The following is a 17553-nucleotide window of genomic DNA, read 5'->3' on the forward strand; positions in this document are numbered from 1 at the left end:
GATCACTTCCAAGTAGTCTTGAACTTGGTCCGTACTGGCGACTCAGCGAATATTGTCAAACTTGACATATAAACTAAATCACTTGATTCACACTGTATAGCTTAGTAAGCACTATCACCTCGAGCTCAGTATAAACTGAGTCTCTTGGTTAACATTGAGCAGCTCAGTCAATACTAGACTCACATCACATCAACTATGAACTCGGTAAGCACTACACAACTCGGTTTACACTGGTAAACTTGGCATACACTTAGATGCTTGGTTTACACTACTGTTCATCAACTCTATAATAACTGCTCGGTTCAAACTGAAATCTATCCATAGGACTTGGTAGCAGCTGTAGGACTCAGTAACAACTCAAATGCTTGGTTAACACTGTTAACTATACAATATACTTGGTGTAAACTCACAATTTGAATAAGTGTATGTCACTAATAACAAACATGACTAGACTGTCAAAAATCTCCCCCTTTGGCATTAGTGACAAAAACACTTATTAGTCAAAATTGAATTATCCATCACCTTATATCTCCAACTCGGTAGAGTATACTATTTTTGAGATTTTTCAAAATTAGTTTTGTAAAGGATACATTTCTATACATGGTAATGCTCCTCCATAGTATAATATATGGTACACTATACATACAATATACATTTTCTTTACACTATTCTTACAATCTTCGCCCCCTATCTTTTTACATCTTTCTCCCCCATTTTCTTTAAAGCTTCTCCTTATAACTTCTATATTTTCTCCCCTTTTGACATTTATGCCAAAGATTTATACTATATGTATTTACATAGTAATGCCAAAATAAGATAAGAAATCTAAATATACTTTTAGTATGAGTGCCAAGGTCTTGTCCTAGTTCTCTTGCAAGATCCTACATGTGTGCAATGCTAGCTATACTTTTGCTAATAGTTTAACCATATGGTCCACAATTGAGAAATTATTGTTATGGATGAGGGTTTTTGAATATGAAATATGTTGTTATGGTGTATCCATGTTAGGGAGAATCATATTCTAGATATCTATCAAAGTTGATTTGATTCTAGCCTATTCTCTAAGTAGTTCTATCTACATATCTATTAGAAATATAATTATGTTGAAGTGAGCAGAGCTGAAACTTGGGTCAAGCTGCAATTTTTGTGCACTTACCTTTAGATCTTCACCAATTTTAGACAATTTTTCTTTTATTTCCTTTGTAAAACTTGAAATATTATATAATTTACCAAAAAGTAAAGTTACATTAGTGCATGAGGTTTCTAGAGAAACCAAAATAGTAGATGAATCTACTTGGTAAATGATAATCTATTGAGAAATGAGCTCTAACACTTTATTTTTCAAACTTCTTCTCTGCTTTCTACAATGATTTGTCTTGTTTGGATCTAAACCTTTATTATACTTTTGAACTACCTCTGCTAATTGACACAAAATTGGTTGAGATGAATCAACCTCAATACCTATGGCCTCTACTAAGATGTTCTTGTCATCCTCAATGATCTTAAACTCCTTATTCCTTTCTTCTCTTAGTCTTTGCTGCTTGGCTTTCTTTTGAAGAATTTCACCAAAGGTTTGCATCTGATCTAGAGTTAGATTAGAGAAGTCCCATTTTCAAATGACAATCTCCTCATTAAGATCTATGTCCTCCTCCTTTTATTTACCTTTACCTAATTTTTGTGCTCAGTTGAGGCTTGGTCTCAATTGTGCTTACACTTATTGCTTGTGTACTCGAAATGGAAATAATAGTTAAAATAGTAGGGCATTCTAAAAAAATTGATACTGCGCTCATTGTAGAAATACTAGTGGTACAAATACTTGGAGTATCCAAAATTGATGTAGAGGGTGGAACTTGTAGCTTAGTAGATGGAGTACTTGGTACTTCAGTCAATGATGTACTAAGCTAGACTGGTGCAAAGATTGATTGGATGCTTGTACTTGCAGTGCTAGACACAATCAATCCTGCTAAGGCTATCTCCATGCTTGATATTATCAATTTTTTTCTTGGAAAGTGAGGAAGTGAGTCAATAACCTTTGCAAAAATCTTAACTAGGTTGGTTTCCTCAACATCTTGTGTACCTTCCTCAGTAGCCACTTGCTCTTGTTCCTCTTCATCATCGTCATTATCAAAATGTGTTAATTCATCATCTTTCTCTTCCTTCTTTTCTTGATCATCTTTATCATCCTTGTCACTTATACTAACTAGAAAATCACTTAGTTTGTGAAGAAGATAGATATTCTTCCATGTATTTGTTGCATTCTTCACAATATGCCCTATTTCTTTTAACAAAATAAGACAAGTATTGAATCTTAAAGTTAAATTTTCTTCATTTTTCTTTAAATATTATTTCACTTCCTTGTCATTTAGATTTAGCATAAGTTGCCTTTGGGTTTGCTCATGAATATCCTTTGCAATTTTCATTGCTTGTCCCCATCTTGGCTTGATTTTATCCATTAAAGCATTTGGAATTTGCTAAGTGAGCTGATCAGTTGAGTATTTCCATTTGCCCATCTTAGATATTAGTATATCTTCAATCTACTTTTGCTCATCAACTGTTCTGGTCTCATATTTTATTGCCAGAACCTAATTCTAATTCCTTCCTTCTCTCCTCAAATGTGGGTGGAGACTTCTTGAAAATTATGTCTCCCCCTTCTTTGTCTGCTTTCTTTCTAGATGATCTCCTAGTGAATACTATAGTTGATGTCTTGGAAGGCTTAGTAATGATTACCTTGCCCTTTTTCTATATTGGCTCCTCTTCCTCTAATTCTTCATCCTCTGCTTCTTTATTTTCACCTTTGCCCTTGGTCAACGGGAGAGTGGAAATTGTTTTCAACTTGGCAATCCTTTTCTTGCCTTTGTTAACCACCCTTCTACTCTTCTTTTATGATTACACTAGTTCCTTGATGATTTTTATGTGATATAATACACTACATATATATAAAAATCCAATTACATAATTACAAAGTCAGCCACAATACAATTTTACACAAATATTACAAAGTCAGCCAAAGTGTAGGAACTTGAGCTCTGAAGACTGACTCGATGACGTTTTAATAATCGACATCCACTATCAATGCTTGACATTATTATGAATTCAATAGATATAGAAGCTTGATCCATACTAATCACTTCTAAGTAGTCTTTAACTTGGTCTGCACTAGTGCTTCAACGAATACTATGAAATTTGGCATATAAACTGAATCACTTGATTCACACTACATAGCTCGGTAAACACTATTGCCTCAAGCTTAGTATAAATTGAGTCTCTTGGTTAACACTGAGTAGATTAGTCAACACTAGACTCACATCACATCAAATGAAAACTCAGTAAGCACTACATAACTTGGTTTACATTGGTAAACTTGGCATATACTGAGATGCTTGATTTACATTATTGTTCATCAACTCTGTAGTAACTGCTTAGTTCAAAGTAAAATCTATCCATAGGACTCGATAGAAATTGTAGGTGATGCAGTGCAAGGAAAAATAATCTCCAAAGGAGATATCCTAGCCCCTAGCTATATAACCACATAGTGGAAACACAATAACAATGTAAGATCTGATCTCAATTCGAAACTCTTTATTCATAAAATAACTGTTAAGTGCAATGTGCTAGGCTGTAAGGCCTTCCCAATTATGGCCAAATAAAAAGTAAGTAATAGTTTTGCAAGATCCCTCAAGATCCAAATAAAATTCTAACTAGTCTAGATCCACACTCTAGTAGAAACCCCCAAGGAAGATCTCAACTTGTGCTCACAAGCCCACCAAGCAATCTCCCTATTTTCTAAGCCGTAGCTACTAGCTCTTCTCCAAATTTTCTCCTCTAGCTCCTCCTCTTCTCCATGATGGATTATTCATGAATAAATACTCCCAAAGACCCCTAATTATACTAATATAAGACAAAAGTTATCCCATAATAGAATACTAATACATAAATTAAATACCACAAGTCGGCCTGCAATAACAATTAAATGTCCAAAAATTGATATCCAAGTAAAATCATGATATCTCCTAGCTCCAATTAAATTAGAACTCATTATTTGAATAATAAGTAGAAATATAGGTCCTATACAACCTCTTAAATGAGAAAAATTAGATTCCCCAAGGAAAAGTGCACATCCATCCTGAAAGTCACACATAGCAGACTATCATGCTAAACTGCCAAAAATTGATACTCTAGGAAAATTTCCATATCTCCCAACCTATAATGAATTAGAACTTTTTCTCTTTATATAAGAGATTAATCTAGGCCCTCTTCAATCCATGAAGTGCACAACCTCTCATTCATTAAGGAAAATTAGTTATACACTTTGCAATAGGCATCCAAAAACTAGATAAAAACACAGTTCCAGTAGCAAAGAAAAATAGTTCAAACTTCAACTCAATCCACTCCAGTCTCTATGAAATCATGAGGAAAGGTTCCCCAATGTGTCTCCAACACATCCCTAACCATGAAAACATAACTCCACCAAAATCCAAGCTCGATGCTCCTACATCAAACTCCCTAGGTAAATAGAAAAGTATGTCCCATACTTTGATTCCCAAAGAAAGATCTACAACCAACTTCATCTTTACCAAAGGCTTCCATTTCATCAAAGTCAATAGGAAAAATCTGAAAATAAACCATCTATGCTTCATCCATTGAAACATTAGAATCAAATACACATCAAGAACCCAATCAACATACTCACACCCAAGAACAAACTGAATATAATGCTTCATCAGCAAGCCCTCATCCACAAAATCCATATTAGCATGTAGATTAAAATCCCCAGTAAGAAGAATATGTAAATCCTTAGCCATGTCAACCATAGGAAAATTAGGAACATATAGATTTGTAGTATCATGTAGACCCAAAACAAAATTAGGAACTAGTGAATCCATACCAACAACATCAAACTCCACATCAATAGAAACACCTATACCCTCAATCATCTCAGCAACAACATATGAATTCAGATCCATATCAAAAATCATATGCAAATCCTCATAATTATAAATCTCAACAATCTCATTACTCACAACAAGATAATTTGCAACACACAATTCATCACCAATAGGGACCACATCATCCATGGCCAAGTGTTATACAATTTCCATGTTAGATTTAGCCAACTATTCATGAAAACCAACCTCTACCCAAACATCAACAAGGATAGGAATATCTTTAGCAATAACCTCTAGCTACTCTGCAATTTTTGTATCAAACTTCACAATCTGACCAACAAAACCAAACTCAACCTTGCTATGCCATCTTCTCTCACAAAAAAGTCTCTTAGCTGGCCAAAAAAATCTCTTTTGGTTTGATATACTCCAATTCCACAAAAATCTATGAAATTCCTTCCTCATCCTATCCTTATCTCAATCATCTAAACTAGTTTCAAACTAAGCAACCACCTTCTTAGTTTGATCAGCCAAACTAGCTTCAAATTGAGTAGAAATCTTAGAAAAATTCCTCATAATTCAAATAATATGTAAATCCTCATAATTAGAAATCTCAACAATCTCATTTCTCACAACAAGATACTTTGCAACACACAATTCATCACCAACAGCAACCGAATCATCCATGACCAAGTGCTCTACAATTTCTATGTCAGATTTAGCTAACTATTCATGAAAACCAACCTCTATCCAAGCATCAACAAGGATAGGAATATCTTCAGCAATAACCTCTAACTGCTTTGCAATTTTTGTATCAAACTTCACAATCTAATCAACAAAACCAAACTCAACCTTGCTATGCCATCTTCTCTCACAAACAAGTCTCTTAGCTGGCCAAAACAACTCTCTTTTGGATTGGTAGACTCCAGCTCCAAAAACATCTATGAAATGCCTTCCTCATCCTATCCTTATCTCGATCATCTAAACTTGTTTCAAATTGAGCAACCATTTTCTTAGTTCAATTAGCCAAACTAGCTTCAAATCGAGCAGACATCTTAGAAAAATTCCTCTCATGGATATTCACAATCATCTTAGGGTCCAATCCTCTTAGAGCCATCTCCCAAGATCTTCATAAAACCTCTACCACAAATCCTTTCAATGCTCCTTGTGACAATATTGAATTTTTTGCAAGTTAGATCACAACCTACCACCTCGCATGAACAATTAGGAACCACATCACAAGTCCAGGACCACGGATCTGCAATCCACAAACTCTCTACAATCATGCCTCAACAAGATCATCCTCCCATCTTCACATCCATCGATCCATATACAAGCCCTCTACAATTATGTGAGAACTAGAATCTACCTCCTCAAAACCAAGAGATCTAGGACTCTAGAAAGAAGATCCACCACTAGATCAAGATCAAATTGGATCTACTTTTCCACCCAAGTCCTAGTGCAAACCGCCTCAACTTTGATGATTTGTCTACACACTCGGGAACAACCTTCACTCTAATACCATTTGATGCAATGAAAGGAAGGAGAATCTCCAAAGGAGATTTCCTAGCTCCCAGCTATATAACTACATAGTGGAAACACAATAACAATGTAAGATCTGATATCAAATCACAACTCTTTATTCATAAAATAACTGTTACATGCAATGTGTTAGTTTGTAAGGCCTTCCTAGTTACAGCCAAATAAAAATTAAGTAATAGTTATGCAAGATCCCTCAATATCCAAATAAAACCCTAGATAATCTAGATGTACACTCTATTAGAAACCCCCAAGGAAGATCTCAACTTGTGCTCGCAAGCCCACCAAGCAATCTCCTTGTTTCCAAGCCGCAACTACTTGCTCTTCTCCAAATTCACTCCTCTAGCTCCTCCTCTTCTCCATGATGGATTATTCATGATCTCTAAGACCCTTAATTATACTAATATAAGCCACAAGTTTATCTAGAGCACAAATTAAATAAAAATACATAAATTAAATGCCACAAGTCGGCCTGCAACAACAATTAAATGTCCAAAAATTGACATCCGAGTAAAATCATGATATCTCCTAGCTTTGATTGAATTAGAACTTGTCCTTTGAATCATAGGTAGAAATATAGGTTCTATACAACCTCTTGAATGAGAAAAATCTGATTCCCCAAAGAAAAGTGTGCATCCATCCTGAAAGTCACACACAACAGACTGTCGCATGAAACTGCCAGAAATCAATACTCTGGGAGAATTTCCATATCTCCCAACCTATAATGAATTAGGACTTGTTCTCTTGATATGTGGGAGTAATATAGGTCCTCTTCAATCCCTAAAGTTTCATCCTCTCATTAATTAAGGATAATTAGTTATACACTCTGCAATAGGCATCCAAAAACTAGAGAAAAACACAATTCCAACAGCAAAGAAAATAGTTCAAACTTCAACTCAATCCACTCCATTCTCTATGAAATTATGAGGAAAGTTTCCCCAATGTGTCTCCAACACATCCCTAACCATGAAAACATAAATCCACCAAAATAAAAGCTTGATGCTCTTGCATTAGACTCCCTAGGAAAATAGAAAAGTATGTCCCATACTTTGATGCCCAAAGAAAGATCTGCAACCAACTTCATCTTTACCAAAGGCTTCCATTTCATCAAAGTAAATAGGAAAAATCTGAAAATACACCATCTATGGTTCAACCATTGAAACACAAAATTCAAATACACATCAACAACCAAATCAACATGCTCACACCCAAGAACAAATTAAACATGATGCTGCATCAACATACCTTCATCCACAAAATTCATATCAACATGTAGATTAAAATCCTGAATAAGAAGAACATGCAAATCCTTATCCATGTCAACCATAGGAAAATTAGGAACATATAGATCTGCAGTATCATGTAGGTCCAAAACCAAATTAAGAACTAGTGAATCCATACTAGCAACATCAAACTCCACATCAATAGAAACACCTATACCCTCAATCATCTCAGCAACAACATATGAATTTAGATCCATATCCAAAACCATAGAAAAATCCTCATAATTAGAAATCTCAACAATCTCATTGCTCACAACAAGATACTTTGCAACACACAATTCATCACCAATAGCAACCAGATCATCCATGACCAAGTGCTTTACAATTTCCATGTCAGATTCAGCCAACTATTCATGAAAACCAACCTCTATCCAAACATCACCAAGGATAGGAATATCTTCAGCAACAACCTCTAGCTACTTTGCAAGTTTTCTATCAAACTTCACAATCTAATCAACAAAACCAAACCCAACCTTGCTATGCCATCTTCTCCCACAAACAAGCCTCTTAACTGGCCAAACAACTCTCTTTTAGATTGGTAGATTCCAGCTCCACAAACATCTATGATATGCCTTCCTCATCCTATCCTTATCTCAATCATCTAAACTAGTTTCAAATTGAGAAACCACCTTCTTAGTTTGATCAACCAAACTAGCTTTAAATCGAACAAACATCTCAGAAAAATTCCTCTCCACCACATCATGGAGATTCACAATCATCTTAGGGTCCAATCCTCTTAGAGCCATCTCCCAAGATCTTCACAAACCCTCTACCAAAAATCCTTTTGATTCTCCTTGTGAAAATCTTGAATTGTTTGCAAGTCAGATCACAACTTGCCACCTCACATGAACAATCAGGAACCACATCACAAGTCCAGGATCATAGATCTGCAATCCACAAACTCTCTATGATCATGCCTGAACAAGATCAACCTTTCATCTTCACATCCATCGATCCATCTGCAAGCCCTTTATAATTGCATGGTAGAACCACGATCTTCCACCTCACAACCAAGAGATCTAGGACTCTAGAAAGAAGATCCACCACTAAATCAAGATTAAATTAGATCTACTTCTCCACCCAAGTCTTGGTGCAAACTGCCTCAACTTTGGCAATCTATCCACACACTTGAAAACAACCTTCACTCTGATACCATCTGACATAGTTCAAGGTAGGAGAATCTCCAAAGGAGATTTCCTAACCCCTATCTATATAACCACATAGTAGAAACACAATAACAATGTAAGTTTTGATATCAAATCACAACCCTTTATTAATAAAATAACCATTACATGCAATGTGTTGGGTTGTAAGGCCTTCCCACTTATGACCAAATAAAAAGTAAGTAATAGTTATGAAAGATCCCTCAAGATCCAAATCAAAATCTAGCTAGTGAAGATCAATACTCTGGTAGAAACCCCCAAGGAAGATCTCAAATTGGACTAGCAAGCCCACCAAGCAATCTCCTTGTTTTCCAAGCCACAACTACTGGCTCTTCTCCAAATTTAGTCCTCTAGCTCTTCCTCTTCTCCAAAATGGATGATTCATGAATAGAGACTCCCCAAGACCCCTAATTATACTAATATAAGCCACAAGTCAGCCCAGAACACAAATTAAATAAAAATACATAAATTAAATGCCACAAGTCAACTTGCAACAACAATTAGATGTCCTAAAATTCATATCCGAGTAAAATCATGATATCTCCTAGCTCTGATTAAATTAGAACTCATGCTTCAAACTATAACTAGAAATATAAGTCCTCTACAACCCCTTAAATGCACAAAGGCTGATTCACCAAGGAAAAGTGTGCACCCATCTTGAAAGTCATATACAATAGATTGTCGTGTGAAATTGCCAGAAATTGATACTCCAGGAGAATTATCATATCTTCAAACCTATAATTAATTAGGACTTTCACTCTTGATACAAGAGATTAATCTAGGCCTTCTTCAATCCCTAAAGTGGAATCCTCTCATTCATTAACTATAATTAGTTATACACTTTGCAACAGGCACTCAAAAACCAGAAAAAAACATAGTTCTAGAAACAAGGAAAAAAAATTCAAACTTCAACTCAATCCATCCAATCTCTATGAAATCACAAGGAAAGGTTCCCCAATGCATCTCCAACACATCCCTTAACATGGAAAACTAACTCCACGAAAATCCAAGCTCAATGCTCCTGCATGAATAGGACTCGGTAATAACTGAAATGCTTGGTTAACAATGTTAACTGTACAATATGCTTGGTATGAACTCACAATCTAAATAAGTGTATGTCACTAATAAGAAACATGAGTGGAATGTCAACAATAGTTACATCCTCATTATTCCACATCTTAAACAATTATTTTGGTCCAAAAGCTTGGCACAATTTATGGATTACCATGCATGCAATAGAAGTTGAGATGGAAATATTTAAATGCCTATGGAAATATTTAAATGCCTACGGATGGTTTAGAATTTATGGATGTAGAGGAAAAGTTTCCACACTTTAAAGAAGAACCTTGAAATATTAGGCTTTCTTTGACAACTTATGGTGTCAATCCATTTGAAGAGATGCAATCTATTTACTTAGTGTGACCTATTTTTGTTATCAACAAAAACCTTCCTCCATGGATATCAACAAAGAGGGAGCACATTATGTTTGGCAAAGTTTTTTTGAGGTATTTTATTATTTTATTGTTATCTACATGTAATTATAAGTCTTGGAGTGAAATGACCACACTAATTATCTAATGATTTTCATTCAACTAGGTAAGTACCAAGTGAAAGATATGAATAATATATATTGTACCTCTTATCGATGAGTTTATGGTGTTATGGAATGGTTTCACTATGTATGATATGTCTGGATCAATTGGACAATTTTTTTTTTCAATTCTACTCAATGCTTGTGTGGACAATTCATGATGCCCCAGAGTTGACACATTTATGTGGTATTTTATAGCGAAATATAGTTGTATGACATAATACTAATTCTAAAAATGAACATATTTAATCCAATTGTATCATTATCTTGTAGGTCTCCAAACAAAGGGAAAATTTTCATGTCCAATGTTTGGTCCAAAGATGAAATCTCATCATTTTAAAATTTAAAGAAAGTAGGTGTTTGATGAGTATAGACACTTCCTCGATAGAAATCATATGTATTGAAGTGTCAAAAAACATCTTTTCAATGGGAAAGAAGAGACTACATCAAAGCCACAAAGAATGACACCTCATCTATGGCAATTGGAACAAAATAAAATTCAAGGTAGTACCACTCCACCTAATGGTTTTGTTGGATACAATTGTTCAATTGTGTGTTGTCTTTGATGTTACACAAATGTCATATCAGTTATTAGACAGTGTCTACCAGGCTTAGAAGGTCAGTAGGGCAAATGACAAAGCCTACCAAGCTCAAAAGGTTAGCAAGGCAAAGGATAGTGTCTACTAAGCTCAAAAGGTCAGCCAAACAAAGATACAGTTCTTACCGAGTTAACTCGGTAATCAAAGAAATTTAGTTCTTACCGAGTTCACTCGGTCATCAAAGGAAAATTAGAAATTTAGTTCTTACCGAGCTCACTCGATCATCAAAGGGAATTTTGTAGAAGTAGTTCTTACCGAGTAAAACTCGACAGACAAAGGATTTTAAGGATATTGCAATGTTAACCAAGTCAAGATGGTTAACTCAGGAAATTCCTAAAAGCAGTATTTACCGAGCAGGGTTAGCTAGTATTGTATGTTTATTTGTTTAAGAATAATATCTATAGCTGACTGTTGAATGGTTTATTGGTAAATGTAATATGTAAATGAGCTGACTTGACAACCTAAATGATATAAGTAAGAATTCAAGTTGCGAATTCAAAGAAGTATGAAAAAAATGAGAAGTTAATGTGATATGAAGACTGATTATTGTGGAAGCAGATTCGAAGGATGATTAAAGATCATTGAGAAGCAACAAAGCCATATTTGATCAAGGAGGATCTAATGATATTGAATAGAGACTTGTATCTAGCAAATTCAATTGCATCTTGTTTAGGTCAATTCATTGTTGCTTTCTAACCATTGTAGTAGTGATTTCAAATCTATTAACAGAGTTGGTTTAACAACCATTTTGTAAATCCTCTAACAAGGTGACCATTCAGTTGAATTATTCTAAAGACCTCTAGCAAGGCCACTCCTAGTAGGGTGATTAAATCCTCTAATAGGGTCACACCTAACAGTGTGTATTGTAACCTTTAACAGGGTTGGCTCCTAACAGGGCTCACTTCAGAAGAGTGAAAAATTGGTGACTAGTTACTTGGTGGTTTTTCCCATATTGGGTTTCCATGTTAAATTTGGTGTTTCTTGTGTTCACTTTATTTTCAGTTACATGCATAAATGCTTGAAAAGAAAGTAATATTTTAATTTACTGAGTTACAACAATTATTTACCAAGTACAAGCAGTAACTAGATCTTCAAGACATCTAAGAGATTTCTGGATTGAATTTTGGGAGTAATTGATTCACCCCCACTCTCAGTTACTCTATCGTTAATTCCAATAGGTTTATGTTTGGAAATTTTATATTTTGATTGTGTTTTGTTGGCTAATTATGTCATTAATGATCGTGAAGGTCATCAAGGCATCATGAACCACCTTCCAAAGGAACTAAAATGTTATATTAGAGAATTTAGTAGCCTACCCTACTACAAGTAGATACAAATTGTGCATTTTTTTGATACTATCCATATTGGAAAGAATGTAACAAAGAGATTGTGGAAAATTTTGGATGGTGTTGAGATTATCGTTGTTGCATATATTGCATAATATTGTTATATTATATTATATTATTTTATTATGTAATGCTGCATCTAGATGGATATGCAACATATAAAGATTCCCATGGGGTATACTTAATGAGTTGTGTTGGGACTCAAAATTAAAGCCCCAATTTTGATTACCATTGAAAAATTAAGCCCCACAAGCACTTTTTGATGCAAGTGTGCCTGGCTGTACTTGTGAGGCCTAAGAGGTGTTCAATGTTTCTAATGCCTTACATTCAATGTATTCACTCATTCCATGATGATAAATTATCATTCCAAGTCATTTTGTGAAGTCCTGTTTTGAGCTAGTGTTATATTTCACATCATTTGTTGAAGTGTCAAACAACAATAGGAGGCCATGTTTGCAATTGAATATCTCACACCTAGTAACATTTCATGACTCACCACTTTGGGAGTGTTTAGTGTCCATACTAGAGACCCTATGTTTCAAATTTTGAGTCATTTCAAATCTGTTTGACTAGGTTTTGAATCCCTCAAAGTTGGTCATTTACTGTTGTCATGCTAATGTGAATTGTCTAGAATTTTGGAAGGCCCAGTTTGACTTGTTATAACTTTGACCTAGTTGACCAAAACAAAAAAATTCATTTTGCATCATATTTTGGAGGTTAGAGACTTACTATGTTTCAATTTTGAGCTTATGAAAAATATTTTTGATCAGTTTTTGAACACGATTCCAAATGCAATTTGTAACTTTTTACTGGTGCTAGTAAATGCAGATTGGTCAGTACCCCTATTTGTGATGTCATATCTCCAAATTTGTGACAGGTGAGATCAAATGGATTGTACCACTATGTTGTACCTTGAAAATATTTTAAGTGTGCCAACTTTCAAGTCTTGACAAATCCGTTTGCACACTTTTCCAAGTCCATTCCATTTGTGAAAATCACTTTTTTGACATTGCTTCTAATTTGCAAATCTGAGTAGCCCTATTTGATTGCTCTCCATTTTAACCTCATTATTCATGATAAGCCTTAATTGCAGATTCATATTGTCCTCATGATAGTGAATTGACACCCTAGTTTTCATTTCCCCAAGTGTCAGTTTGCCTTGTTTTCAAACCAAATTTGAACACATTTTCTTATTTTCTGACGTGTTTCCTTGTAGGCCGATTTGAGAGGGCAACTTTGATGGTCAATAACTTTTGATTGAGAATTCTTCATGAGATGAGATTTGATAGGGTGCAAGAATGTGAAATAGAGAATCAGTACGTTTGATTTTAGAGCCCAGTTATCTGTTTGGATTAGTTTTAAAATCCAAACAACAGGTCTAGTTAGTAGAAAATCACAATTTATAGATATGATGTGAAATGAGTTTTAATGATCATTTAGTGTTTGAAATTAATCTCGGTCAGTATTAGATGTTTAGTAGATTAGTTTGATATGTCAGGTGTTTAGATTCAATTTTTTTTTAGCCAAAGCCACCTTGGGGCCTTGCTAAATTCATCAGATGAACAACTAAATGGGAAGCAGAGATGCTTAACATAGAGAATTAGAGAGATAATTTGAATAGTTACAATGTTCCTGAATAGACATCTCATCATTAGAGATCCAAAGTGTGCATATAATGAGTATGGGAACACTAGCATTTAGGCTGAAGGCATTCAATAGGGGAAGCAATAGCATAGAATTTGAGATCATCATTTGGCTTAGGAGTTCCAGTTATATCTGTTGTGATTGGAGAAGGAGGTTCAGGTGGAGCACTGGCTATTGGGACTGCTAATAGGATGATCATGATACAGAACTCAGTGAATTTTGTTGCAAGATCATGCAAGAAAAATATGGAAGTTTGACTTCATTTCTGCATCTAAGTGTTGTGCGACATCCCAACAAGCCTACTTGCCTTGAACATGTGTTGAACATTAGTGATAGGTGGCTAGAACTACATGGAGATCATGCTGGATATGATGATCCAACTATCGTGACTGGTATTGCAAACATGGATGGGATAAGCTTCATGTTTTTTGGACATCAAAAGGGCCAAAATACAAAAGAAAATATTCATCGAAACTTTGCCATGCCAACTCCAATGGCTATAGAAAGGATTTAAGAATAATGAATGAGGCTAATCAATTTGGTCTTTCGATTATTACATTTGTTGATACTCTAGGTGCGTATGCAAACATTGCATCTAAGAGAAAATCAACAAGGGAGAGACGTGTTTGAAAAATTGAATCAATTAAAGGAAGCCACCTAGTTATATGGAGGCTGGGGGTAAATAAGAAATGGTCTGCCACATTTAAAGAGAAATTGACAAATAAAACCCGAGCAGTATGTTTTAGGATAGATCATGAGTGTGCAAGATCATTCGGCAACAAGGTGCATCTGAAGAAGTGTTGTAGGAGGAAAACAAAGGGAAGGTGTCATTTTTCTTGTTGAATCCACAGTATGAAAGAGCTCCATGCATGTTTGAAGAGGTAAAAGGTGTCCGAAATCACTTCTTCTACACAATTTGAAGGCAACGCCGAGCTAGTGTAGGAAAGGAGTAGATTACAATTTTTGACTTTAGTTATTTGTCCCACATTTCCCGTGCATGGTTATTTTGTAATGTTTAAATATTATTCATTACAATAGATTGAATGTCTTAAAAGGAAATCTCTTTTGTAAACACAAGGCTCGTGTGCACTGAGGGGCCCATTGTAGACAACTAGCTGGCATGGAAAACAAAATTTTGACTAGTGGATAGGAGCTCACCAAAAAGTTGAGGATTCTAGTGATCACCATGTTGCCACTGAAAAATGGGATGGTCTTTCTAGTGGAGTCATGGCGACCTTCCTCGAAAAGCATAGAAATATGGCAGAGTTGTGGGGCCTAGCAAAAATCAAGGAGACCACTTAGAGTTTGACACATGGCACTATCTAAATGATGGAGGGAGACATAAGTGGATTCTAAAATTTTAAAATAATGCCTTTCTTAGTTTTGAGTGTTCAGCCTGAGAGTTTGGAAAATTTTTAAATTTTTAAATTTGATTCATTTAAACTGATAGTTCATAGTTTGGAGCTTGAAATTTCAAATGGTTGCCAGAGGCATGGTTTTTTCCCAAAATGTGAACTCCAATATACCATTGGAACTAGGAGGAGATGACTTTTTCAAATATGGGGTCAAATTTGCATAGATGTTTAGCAGTTTAGTTTATAAGAAGATTTGTATTTTCTAGGGCATTCCATTTTATTTTATTATGTAATGCTGCATCTAGATGGATGTGAAACATATAAATATTCTGATGGGATATACTAGATGTGTTGTTTTGGGACTCAAAATTAAGGCCCCAATTTTGAGTACCATTAAAAAATAAAGCCCTATAAGCGCTATTTGATGTAAGTGTGCCCGCCTATAGTTGTGAGGCCTAAGAGGTGTTCAATGTTTCTAACACCTTATATTTAGTGTATTCACTCATTCCATGATGATAAATTGTCATTCCAAGTCATTCTGTGAAGTCCCATTTTGAGCTAGTGTTACATTTCACATTTTTGCCTATGTCAAAATAGCGACAGGAGGCCATGTTTGCAATTGAATATCTTGCACCCAATAATGTTTCATGACTCACCACTTTGGGAGTATTTAGTGTCAATATTAGAGAACCTATGTTTTAGATTTTGAGTCATTTCAAACCCATTTGACTAGGTTTTGAATCCTTCAAAGTTGGTCATTTACTGTTGTCATGTTGATAAGAATTGTTTAGAATTCTAGAAAGCCTTGTTTGACTTGTTAGAATTTTGACCTAGTTGATCAAAACAAGAAAATTCATTTTGCATCATATTTTAGAGGTCAAAGACTTACTATATTTCAATTTTGAGCTTATGACGAATCCATTTGATCAGTTCTCAAATGTGATTCCAAATGCAATTTGCAACTTTTTATTCGTGTTAGTAAATGTAGATTGGTTAGTATCCCTATTCGTGATGTCATATATCCAAATACATGATAGGTGAGATTGAATGGATTGGACCACTATGTTGTACTTTGAAAATACTTTGAATGTGCCAATTTTAAAGTCTTGAAGAATCCATCTGTACACTTTCCCAAGTCCATTATGTTTGCAAAAATCACTTTTCTGACATTGCTTCTAATCTGCAAATCTGAGTAGCCCACTTTGACCGCTCACCCTTTTCACCTTGTTACTCATCACGAGCCTTAATCACAGATTCATATTGTCCTCATGAAAATGAATTAATGCCCTAGTTTTTGTTTCCCAAGTGTCAGTTTGCCTTGTTTTCAAAGCCAAATCCAAACACATTTTATTATTTTTTGACATGTTTTCTTGCAGGCTGATCTGAGAGGGAAACTTTTATAGTCAATATCTTTTGACTGAGAATTCATCATGAGATGAAATTTGATAGGTGCAAGAATGCAGAATAGAGAATCGGTAGGTTTGATTTGAGAGTCAATTTATCTATTTGGATTAGTTTTTAAAGCCAGCTGATAGGCCTAGTTGGTAGAAAATCACAGTTTGTAGATAAGATGTGAAATGAGTTTTAATGATCATTTAGTGCTCGAAATTAATCCTAGTCAGTATCAGATGTTAAGTAGATCAGTTTGAGATGTCAGGTGTTTGAATTTGATTTTTTTTAGCTAGACCCACATTGGGGCTCAGCTAAATTCATCAGATGAACGAGTAATCGGGAAGTGAAGATGCTCAACATAGAGAATTAGGGAGATAATTTGAATAGTTACAATGTTCCTGAATAGACATCTCATCATTGGTGATCCAAAGTGTGCATATAATGAGTACATGAAGACTAGTATTTATGGTAAAGGCATTCAATAGGGGAAGCAATAACATAAAATTTGAGACCATCATTTGGCTTAGAAGTTCTAGTTATATCTGTTCTGATTGGAGAAGGAGGTTCAGGTGGAGCACTGGCTATTGGGACTGCTAATAGGATGATCATGACAGAGAACTCAGTGTATTTTGTTGCAAGATCATGCAAGAAATATATGGAAGTTTGACTCCATTTCAATGTCTATGTGTTGCATGACATTTCAACAGACCTAGTTGCCTTGAATATGTGTCAAACATTAGTGATAGGTGGCTAGAACT

At 35.0% G+C, this 17553-nt stretch overlaps 1 pseudogene; it reads left to right on the plus strand.

Annotated features, from left to right (window-relative positions):
- Positions 1-14280: 14280 nt before the first annotated feature.
- Positions 14281-17462, plus strand: LOC149554877 (acetyl-coenzyme A carboxylase carboxyl transferase subunit alpha, chloroplastic pseudogene; annotated as a pseudogene).
- Positions 17463-17553: the final 91 nt, after the last annotated feature.

The sequence above is a fragment of the Cupressus sempervirens genome, chromosome 5, assembly GCF_028749045.1.
Source record: "Cupressus sempervirens isolate cs-2001-9-10 chromosome 5, ASM2874904v1, whole genome shotgun sequence".
Classification (NCBI taxonomy): domain Eukaryota; kingdom Viridiplantae; phylum Streptophyta; class Pinopsida; order Cupressales; family Cupressaceae; genus Cupressus; species Cupressus sempervirens.